General features: G+C 37.8%; 1 protein-coding gene across 1 annotated transcript in view; it reads right to left on the reverse strand.

Moving 5' to 3' along the window:
• Positions 1-11,398, reverse strand: part of ZSWIM6 (zinc finger SWIM-type containing 6) — a 204,215-nt gene that overhangs the window by 126,783 nt on the left and 66,034 nt on the right. The window lies entirely within an intron of this gene.

Raw genomic sequence — 11,398 nt, forward strand, 5'->3', positions numbered from 1 at the left:
ATCTATAAAGTGAAGATTCAAACACTACTTCACAGCCTCTTTGTAAGGATTAAGATTTAAATAAAATAACTAAGAGAAAGGGATTAGCATAGTGCAAGGCACACAGTGTTCAGCTTTTGTTGTAGTTTCTATTATTTGGGTCACTTCTTTCTCCATTACTAGAGGTCTTTGGTTCTATTATCCTATGATCCTATTTGTCATGTTACCAGCTTCAAGAAAGTCTTATCTTGGACTAAACCCAGCATTTCCAATCCAATCTAATCTATATAATCAGGTATCTCAGCTACTTAAGAGAAAAGTGCCAAATAAAGCATTATTTGTTCCGTTCCACAGCCACAAACATATTAAGTAGCTCTATCATAAATGTGTAACTAGTTTTCAGGAGAATCACATGAGAGTGTCTGGACATATCAGTACCATAAAAACAAGTCAAGGGCAGGTCCTACTATGTATAGGTTAATGGCATCATCTGCAGAAATAAAAAATAACATCATAAACCACCAACTTTCCAACCTTCTATCTAATACAGAAATGTACGAAGATTGGAACAATGTCCCAATTTTAACACTATTCCAAAAACAAACCTGTACACTATTTTTAATTTTCTTAAACTAGTCAGCTGGAAAATCTCTATACTTTTTATTTTCTATTTCTATTTTTATTATTTTGTTGTATTATATCATTTTCTTTAAATCACTCAAAATCCTTTAGGGAAAAATAATATAAAAATAAGCAAAGAAACACTGAAAAATCAACTAATCACAAGAGGTTTTGAGTGCTCACTCCTCTGAAACACACACAGCCTTATCTGATTTACCCCCCAATCATATTTAATGAGTATTAGCAGAGTTCCTTCATGCTGAGTCCTTTAGTCTGGGGGTTGTTTGTTGCATTTGTAACTACTACAAGACATTTCTTTTTCCACAGAGGAAACTAAAGTAATTCAGTATGAGTTAATAAGACACCCAACAAGTAGAAGTTAAAATCCTGTATCTTCAAATTTTAAAAATATAACTAATTCTATAGCACAAAAGAAAAAAGGATTTCAGCCACTCTACCTATCTAACCTCTCTGAACAGCTCATCCAAATCCAATTCTTTCCTCCTCTTCACCCACCCCATCCAATCCCATCACTGAATGCTGTTGAGGTGTCCACTGCTCTCCATCTCCACTGCCCCACACTAGTCTAAGCTAATACTGCCAGAACTGCTGCAACCATGTTCTTTACTGGAAGCCTTGCTTCTACTTTTGCCCTTACCAACCTATTCTCCACACAGCAACTGGTGGGTGCCCTGCCACTACACTCAGAATAAAAGCCAATTCCTTACCAAGCCCTAAGAACACCTTACAGGATCTTGCCCTGACCATTTCTCCTACTCCATCAGGCATCACCCTCCCCTCATCTTCCTCTGGTTCACCACCCATGTGGGCTCCTTTCAATTCCTTGTATACATCAGGTCCTTCTGCCCTCAGGAACTTCCTTCAGACATACTTTATTATCTCTAGTTTCCATTAGACTGCAAGCTAATGCTAATTTCCATTAGACTGCGAGAACTGCTTTTATTCAGCAGTATGTACCCAGCACCTGAATAAAGTCTGGCACACAATAGGTGTTCAAAGAATATATGCGAAAAGAATAAATGAATGGGAACAGAAAATAAATTTTAATGTCAAACACCTTCAATGGAAGCCATATGAGAAACCAGCCTCAATGAGAGGAAATTCAAAATAAACCATTTTAAATTTAATATTCAAGATGGACACTCATAAGAAAACAGATTCTTCAGCAATGCTCTTAGAAACCAAAACAGAGATTAACAGAAGAGTTTTGAAAACTGAGCACAATGTGCCTCTTCTCTGGTTTTGACAATCTGTTTTCACTGCTGAATCTCTTTCAATTCTATCTTAAAAGAAGCCAAGAAGTAGCCCATAAAAGGAATATGCAAACAGTTAAAACACTAACCAGAACTAAGAGACAACTGTGCTGCCAGCTGCTCCAAATAACATAAACAATAAATGCCTTCACATCACTAATTCTTGATAAGCAAGGCAACAGGAGGGGAAAATTCTAAACTCAAGCTCTGAAACATACTGAAACCATAATACTATGCCTGAGCCATCAGCATTCACAGGATCAAACCAAGGATGCTGCTTTCCCCCAAGCCCATTGCAAATAAACAAGATGCTAGAGCTGAAGTATGATAGTTGAAATTCTGACCTACCCGATAGTTCTACTCCTGCATATTGAGGTAGCCCAACTATCTCTTGTGAGGTTCTTCCCTCTTTTAATCATGAGGTTTCAAGTGTAGAGGCCCCAGTCTCAATCCCCTACGGTTCACTGGAAACGGTAATAAAGTATCTACATGTTTTGCCCAAATTTTCAAACCATCTAATAGAAACTGACGGTTGACTAAGGGTAAGCTACAAGGCTAATAAACATCCTTTTTTTTTTCGTGTGAGCTGGAATTAAATCAACTTAGTGTGGTTATGTTAGCTATTTGCAGTTGTTTGATATTCCCTGCTATAATATCTTTCTTTTAATTGAATGACATAATACAGATGCAAGTGTATTTGCAGATAATACCTTTTAAAACATGGATTAAGTAGACAAAAGTAATTTTAAAGGGTTCTTATTTAAGATAAGGTTGAAGCTTCCTGAAATATATCATAGTATTTGGGCAACAAAAACACTGTAGTTTTGGGCAAAAGCGTCCAATTAAGAAGCTCCTTCTTCACTAACATCATGACTGGTGGGCAGCAATTTCTGCCATGTTCCCATCCTTTACAACCCAAAATATGCTCGCCTTAGTCGATATTAAAAGAGCTTAAAAAGCAGATGATTAACTAAGTCATACTTTTCTTCTACAGAGTCCAAATATAGACTCAAATAACAAGACATAAGCATTTACTCTGTATTTTGAAGAGGTTTTATCTTAGAAGAAATAACTATTTTTGCAAAAACAAAGAAAGGAAATTCTAATTCTAAATCCATACTCAAATCACTCGTGGCTTTACTCCCAGAGGAGAGGGTAGAGCCAATGAGGACTTCACATCAGTGGTGCTGGGTTGCTTTACACAAGCAGGTAGATGGAGAGACCAGTGAGCATACCAGGTCTTCATTTCTTCTGCTGCCTTACTACTCCTAGGGAGCCCAACCATACTGTATCATTACTCAGAATGTTTTTATGTTTTGATAATAGCCTCTTCGCCTTGAGTCCCCTCATGGAGGAACTAATTAAAAGCATTTCTCCCTGGAGAAACCAAGACACAGTGAGGTTAAAAGTGAGTGGACAGGGCTCCCCTGGTGGCGCAGTGGTTGAGAGTCCGCCTGCAGATGCAGGGGACACGGGTTCGTGCCCGGGTCTGGGAAGATCCCACATGCCGCGGAGCGGCTGGGCCCGTGAGCCATGGCCGCTGAGCCTGCGCGTCCAGAGCCTGCGCTCCGCAACGGGAGAGGCCACAACAGTGAGAGGCCCCCATACCACCAAAAAAAAAAAAAAGTGAGTGGACAAAGTCATACAATTGCTGACTAAGCAAGAATTCATAACCTCTTTCCTAATTCAATGTTCAATATATCAAATATTCCTGTTGGATATTCCATGTATTAAATGAAATAACCTTAATATTTGAATCCAATATAACAGAATAGCTTATATAGTTCTTTATGCTTTCATTATTATTCTGCATGAAGTGTATTTTGCCAAAGTTACCTAAGCAAAAAACACAAGTTCTTAAAGTCTAGCCTGATGCCTTAAAAAGAAGATATATCAATTACTGTGATACTAGTCACAAACTCAGAACACTCATAAACTCTATGGAATTGTCAATTTAGGGCTGAACATGTCTTTTGCCAAAGAAGGTGCTGGTTTTTTGTTGCTTTGTTTCCTCCTGATCTGTACGCTGACTTCACCTTAGCTGGGCTGCTACACATAAGTGTAATTACAGTGACTGACTCCAGAAGGTGAGTGCCATCAATGCCTAAAGAAATGATCAAGATCGTGCAGAAGCAGCTTCTTAACAAGAAGGACAAATAAGCAGAAGCCTTCCTTTCATGAAACACTAAAACCTCCTCTATCGAAAGTCATAATAACATATCAATACTTTTATAAATTTGGTGTCCCTGAAACAGTTACTCAAATACAGTTGATTAAATTAACTATACCAGATAACTTCAGAAGCCACACCAAACAGTCTTCCTTTATTGGCCGGGTCAAGTAACAAAGTTGTCCATGAAGTTTAACGGCTCTTTGTAGACCCCTGTTTATGAACTTGTATTGCACTCCGTACACACCACTCACACCTCTCAACCCCCGCAGGTCCCCCTCCACACACACGTAAAGCTAATAAGTTGCATTCCTAACTATGACTCACATTAACTAAGAACCAGAAGATTAAAACAAAATTCTCGGCTATGACTAAGCAAAATGATCTAATTAATATAGTTAAGAAAAACACATGTTGTTAAAAGTAAAAGTAATTATATGAAAACAGAAGATAATGGCGGAAATGCAGCTTTAAACATGATTCTTGTAAGATGTCCCTAGAAAAATGCCCACATTTTTCTTTAAGGGCTGAAGAATCAGCAGCAATAACCCAAACCTATCATGCCCATAGGTGGTTTTAAAAGAGTTCTATTCAGTATTGGCAGTTTTCCACATTAGTATTTCTTCTTTTTTGATCTTCTGTTTTACAAAATTGCATTTGAGAGTTTTTACAATTTCTTTCCTGTATCAATTCTGAAATAAAATGGACTTTAGGTAAGAAAAACCAAGACCCTCATATTCAGTAAAAATCATCTCCTTAGCCCCTCCTCCGCTACAAATCACCATAGTTTTTACTGTTTCTCTTTCTCAGAAACAAAAACAAAAAGGCCCATGAAATTTGAGAGTATGATATGTAAGCTATATTTAGTTTTATGCGTATATTTACACTGAAGCGATACAGAGCCCTGGCTTTCAAAAACGACAGGAGAAAGAAAGTCTTTCACCTACAAGGAAAAATCTATAACCAGAAATTTAATATTCATTAAGGAACCTCAAACCTTCGCGCCACCTCCTCTGTGTCAGTCACACACACGCCGCCCCGCCCCCCGCGCTGTCAGTCCCGGCTCTGGCCCCCGGCTGAACCGGCGGCGCTGACGTCAGCTGGCGACCGCGGCCGCATTCCTAAACAGTTCAGACAAACCCACTGGTGGGAAGCTTCGAAAGCCCTCAGCTGTAGTGAAGAAAGCAAAGGCTTGGCCGGCAGCCAGACTCCTGAGCTCAGCATTTTGTAATGCACTTCCTTTTTACTTAACAGCTTGCATAATGCCTTTAACCCTTCCTTTACCTGCTTCGCACCTTTAACCCCTTCTCCTCCCGGTCCAAGTTCAAAGCAAACTTCGAAACTCGGTCTCCCACAGGTTTTCATGTACTCTGCCCCAAATCACAACTGACTGATTTTTAATATTGCTGAAGAGGCACTTTAATTAAACATACATGCTCCCCCTGAACGGCCCACGTTTTGCCCCTTAGAGTGTTATTTTTCAAGCAAGGAAACTAAAACATTTTATTAAAACAATATATACACTACTATGTATAAAATAGATAACTAATGAGAACCTATGTATATAGCACAGGGAACTCTACTCAATGCTCTGTGGTGACCTAAATGGGAAGGAAATCCAAGGAAGAGGGGATATATGTATACACTGGCTGATACACTGCTGTACAGCAGAAACTAATACAACATTGTAGAGCAACTATACTCCAATTTAAAAAAAAAACCCAATATATTTAAATGTTCAAGTTTTTCAAGACCCTTCCTTCATAATTTATTTCTCAGAACTTATTTTTTCTAGAGATACCTTCAAAAAATCCAAACAAAAAGAACAAAAGGGTATGTGCAGTGGAAAGACTCCCTCCAACCCTGTGCCCCCTTGCCATCCAGTTCTCACTCCATGAAAACGAATGTGATTTATTTCCCTTGTATTCACCCAGAAGTAGTTTAGTTACATGTAAGGAAACAGAAATATATTCTATTTTCTCCCTTTTTACCCAAATGGTAAACACCACAAGTGCTTTCTCCGTTGCTTCCTTCTTTTTTTAGAACTGCGAGGAATTCCACCACACTTTACAGTATTTACCAGTCCCCTGTATGTGAGCATTTAGGCAATTTCCAATTTTTCTGCTATTACAAATACAGGTTTATGTGTAGGAGAAAATAGCCTTTTGTCTGTGATGAGAGTTTGAAGGAACTTTTTACATATTAAGGAAATTAGCCCTTTGTCTGTGTTAAGAGCTGCAAAAATGTTTTTCCAGTTAGGTGAATTTGGTGGTTTCTGTCACACAGAAAGTTAGAGATTTTATGTAACTGAACTGCTATCAATCTATTCTTTTATGGCTCCTGGTTATTGTACCAGATGTAGACTGTCATTCCCCATGCAGTTTATAAAAGAATTATCCTATGGTTTCTTCCAATACTTACTATATGTTTTCAGTTTTATATTACAGTATTTGGAGTTTGTACTTTGTTTTTTCCTAGATGAATATCCACTAGTCCCAACATTATCCATTGAATAATCTATCTTTACTCAGTGTTTTGAAACGCTGCCCTAATTATATTTACTAAATTACTTTATGTCAGTTGGGTTCACAGGATTTTTACGCTGCATTTATCATCAGTGATCATTTTTTAAACTAGGAAAAAGATATGTTCTGTATAGCAACAAAATCCAGTTTCAATAAATACATTTCAGATTTGAGTTTTATTTATTTTTAAACCAAACTAAATCCTTTTCTGGAATTCTGGGATAAATTAAATCATAACAACATTCAAAGACATACTAAAATACTGTCTAATGTGATTTCAAAGTAACTGATGTTTTGAAAATAAATATCCATACAGAAACATCACTCTTGGCTAATTGTGGCAAGTACTTTTACTCTTCATAAAGACTTCACATAATAACCAGAAAGATTTAAAATGTTGAAAACACTGTTAAAACAAAACTTTGATACAGATTGTGAACAACTTTGATTTTTTTCTTAACTGTTGATGCAGTTTTTATTTTATTTTGGCCCTGCCACGCAGCATGCGGGATCCTCTCCAACCAGGGATTGAACCCATGCCCCCTGCAGTGGAAGCACAGAGTCTTAACCACTGGACCACCAGGGAAGTCCAACTTTGACTTTTAGTGTACCCTTTAGTACTCTTTTAAAGAAAAATAAGTGACAAATGAGGATGAACTAGTCCTTTCAACTCGTTTTTGCCCTTCTTTCCATATCTGTCAGTGATTATTCCACCAGGTGTATATGAAACTCCTACATTTTATATTTATATAACCCACCATATTGACAAACAATTACTTATTCTGTTTAGTATATAAATTATTAAGGATGCACCTGGTTTTAACTTTAAGGAGATGTTAAAAGACTGTAATATGCACAAATCATCCGTTGCTGAAAACACAGCATAATCCACTATTTTGAAAAGGACCTCATCAGGTTAGGTATGTGCTTCCCTAAAGGAACAGCAAGATGATAGAGACCTTCAGACCTAAGGCTCAAAGCACCAGTATGTTAATGGAGGAAGAGAGGGCAGGAAGCAGGGGGCAGGGATGAGGAGGAAAATATAGATCGGTCAAAGCAGGGAGAAGCCCCAAACCCTGAGACAAAGAAGACCCTAATGCAGCTCAGGCTGTCCTCTGTACGATGAGGCTGTCATTTATTTCACAGTCATCACAGGTCCCTGTCCTCTCAGGACAGGCCTGCCACTGAGTCACAAGACCACAAACTGTGTCAAGAGAAAGCCTTTTTAATGCTATTTTCCTTGTGTGGTACAGAAATACTGCATGTAGTATACAGTTTTTAAAGTTCTGAAATGCAACTCAAATATAAGACGTTATCATTCTAACTAAGATGTGGTGCTACAATTATATTTATGGAGTTACCATTTTAAACTCTGAGCCCATTTCCCTATAAAAGCTATGACACACAGAATAAAGTCCAAACAGAAATTACTTTAAAGCTCCTGACACTCTGCCCCTAATCTATGCTTCCACTCTTTTTTCAAGGAGCCTACACTTTGGCCCCAAGAGAGCAGGGCCTGCTGTTTCTCAAACATGCCTGTTGACTTTGCTCATATTTTCCTGTACCTGGAATATCCTCCCAACAAGAGAATACCAATATGATGCTGATGGTGATGAAGAATGCTAAAGAGAAATGTCATCAAAATACATGTTTAAAATTCTCATATTAGGGACTTCCCTGGTGGCACAGTGGTTAAGAATACACCTGCCAACGCAAGGGACACGGGTTCAAGCCCTGGTCTGGGAAGATCCCACATGCCGCAGAACAACTAAGCCTGTGCACCACAACTACTGAGCCCGCGTGCCACAGCTACTAAAGCCCGTGTGCCTAGAGCCTGTGCTCCGCAACAAGAGAAAGCCACCGCAATGAGAAGCCTGCACACCACAACGAAGAGTAGCCCCCACTCACCACAACTAGAGAAAGCCCCCACACAGCAATGAAGACCCAATGAAGCCAAAAATAAATAAATAAATTTATTTTAAATCTCAAATTAATATGAAGATGAAAGAAACTAAGGAAACACTATATTCCACTAAAAAGACGGGCCATTATGAAGAAAAACAATGTGGATCCTCTTTATAAAAAAATCTACCTAGATATGTCAATTATGCGAACAAAGTACATATTTATAATTAGTCTCATCTTTGAGCAAGGGTGAGGATGTCAGCTTACCCATTACATCTTCAAGTGCAGCTTTCCATCAACTTCCAAATTAAAAGGACTATAAAGGAGTACAAAATATACTTTTTCTTGTAGAACACAAAGATATTTGGATTTTAAAAAATTTTTTTATTTTATATTGGAGTATAGTTGACTCACAATGTTTTGTTAGTTTCAGGTGTAGAGCAGGGATTTAGTTACACACATTCATGTATCTATTCTTTTTTCAGATTCTTTTCCTGTATAGGTTATTACAGAGTATTGACTAGAGTTCTCTGTGCTCTATAGTAAGTCCTTGTTGATTATCTATTTTACATATAGTAGTGTGCATATGCCAATCCCAATCTCCCAATTCATCATCCCTCCCACCTTTCCCCCATGGAAGCCAAAGGCAGTCCTCTAAGTCTGTGAGTCTATTTCTCTTCAGTAAACAAGTTTACCTGCATCATTTTTTTAGATTCCACATGTAAGTGATATCATATGATACTTGTCTTTCTCTGTGTGACTTACTTCACTTAGTATTGGTAATCTCTAGGTCCAACCATGTTGCTGCAAATGGAATTATTTCATTCTTTTTATGGCTGAGTAATATTCTCCATATATATGTACCACTTCTTTAACCATTCATCTGTTGATGGACATTTAGGTTGCTTCTATGTCTTGATTATTGTAAACAGTGCCGCAATGAACACTGGGGTGCATGTATCTTTTCAAATTATGGCTTTCTCCAGATATATGCCCAGGAGTGGGATTGCTGGATCATATGGTAGCTCTATTTCTACCTTTATAAGGAACCTCCATACTGTTCTCCTGGCTGTACCAATTTAGACTGCCACTGAGAGTGTAGGAGAGTTCCCTTTTCCCCACACCCTCTCCAGCCTTTGTTGTTTGTAGACTTTTTGATGATGACCATTCTGACCAGTGTGAGGTGATACCTCATTGTAGTTTTCAGTTGCATTTCTCTAACAATTAGCAATGTTGAGCATCTTTTCAAGTGGTTTTTGGACATCTGTACGTCTTCTTTGGAGAAATGTCTATTTAGATCCTCAGCCCATTTTTTGATTTTTTTTTTTTTTTGATATTGAGCTGCATGAGTTGTTTGTATATTTTGGAGATTAATCCCTTGTCGGTCACTTCAGTTGCAAATATTTTCTCCCATTCTGTGGGTTGTCTTTTTGTTTTGTTTATGGTCTCCTTTGTTATGAAAAAGCGTTTAAGTTTAATTAGGTGCCATTTGTTTGTTTTTATTTTCATGATTTTAGGAGGTGGCTGCAAAAAGATATTGCTACTATTTATGTCAAAGAGTGTTCTGCCTATGTTTTCCTCTAGGAGTTTTATAGTATCTGGTCTTATATTTACATCTTTAATCCATATTGAGTTTATTTTTGTATATGGTGTTAGAGAATGTTCTAATTTCATTCTTTTATATGTAGTTGACCAGTTTTCCCAGCACCACTTACTGAAGTAACTTTCTTTTCTCCACTGTATATTCTTGCCTTCTTTGTCGTAGATTAATTGACGAGAGCTGCGTGGGTTTATTTCTGGGCATTCTGTCCTGTTCTGTTGATCTACGTGTCTGTTTTTTGTGCCAGTACCATACTGCTTTGATGACTGTAGCTTTGTAGTATAGTCTTAAGTCAGGAAGCCTGATACCTCCACCTCTGTTCTTCTGTCTCAAGATTGTTTTAGCTATTTGGGGTCTTTTGGGTTCCGTACAAATTTTAAAGTTTTTTGTTCCAGTTCTGTGAAAAATGCCATTGGTCATTTGATAGGAATTGCACTGAATCTGTAGACTGCCTGGAGTAGTATAGTCATTTTGACAATATTGATTCTCCCAATCCAAGAACATGGTATATCTTTCCATCCGTTTGTGTCATCTTCAATTTCCTTCACCAGTGTCCTACAGTATTCACAGAATAGGTTTTTGCCTCCTTAAGCAAGCTTATTCCTAAGTGCTTTACTCTTTTTGATGTGATGGTCAATGGGATTTTTTCCCTTAATTTCTCTTTCCGATCTTCTGTTGTTACTACATAGGAATGCAAGGGATTTCCGTGTATTAATTGGTATCCTGCAACTTTACCGAATTCATTGATGAGCCCTAGTAGTTTTCTGGTAACATCTTTAGAACTTTCTATGTATAGTATCATGTTATCTGCAATCAGTGACAGTTTTGCTTCTTCGTTTCCAATTTGGATTCCTTTTATTTCTTTTTCTTCTCTGATTGCCATGGTTAGGACTTCCAAAACTATGTTGAATAAAAGTGATGAGAGTGGACATCCTTGTCTTGTTCCTGATCTTAAGAGGAAATGCTTTCAGCTTTTCACTGCTGAAAATTATGTTAGCTGTGGGTTTGTCATACATGGCCTTTATTACGTTGAGGTAGGTTCCCTCTATGCTCACGTTCTGGAGAATTTTTATCATAAATGGGTGTTGTATTTTGTGAAAAGCTTTTACTGTGTCTATTGTGATGATCATATGGTTTGTATTCTTGTTTGTTACCATGGTGTATCACTCTGATTGATTTGTGGATATTGAAGAATACCTGCATCCCTGGGATAAATCCCACTTGATCATAGCATATGATCCTTTTAATGTATTGTTTGATTTGGTTTGCTAGTATTTTGTTGAGGACTTTTCCATCTATGTTCATCAGTGATATTGGCCCGCAA

Source organism: Orcinus orca, chromosome 3, assembly GCF_937001465.1.
Source record: "Orcinus orca chromosome 3, mOrcOrc1.1, whole genome shotgun sequence".
Taxonomy (NCBI): Eukaryota; Metazoa; Chordata; class Mammalia; order Artiodactyla; family Delphinidae; genus Orcinus; species Orcinus orca.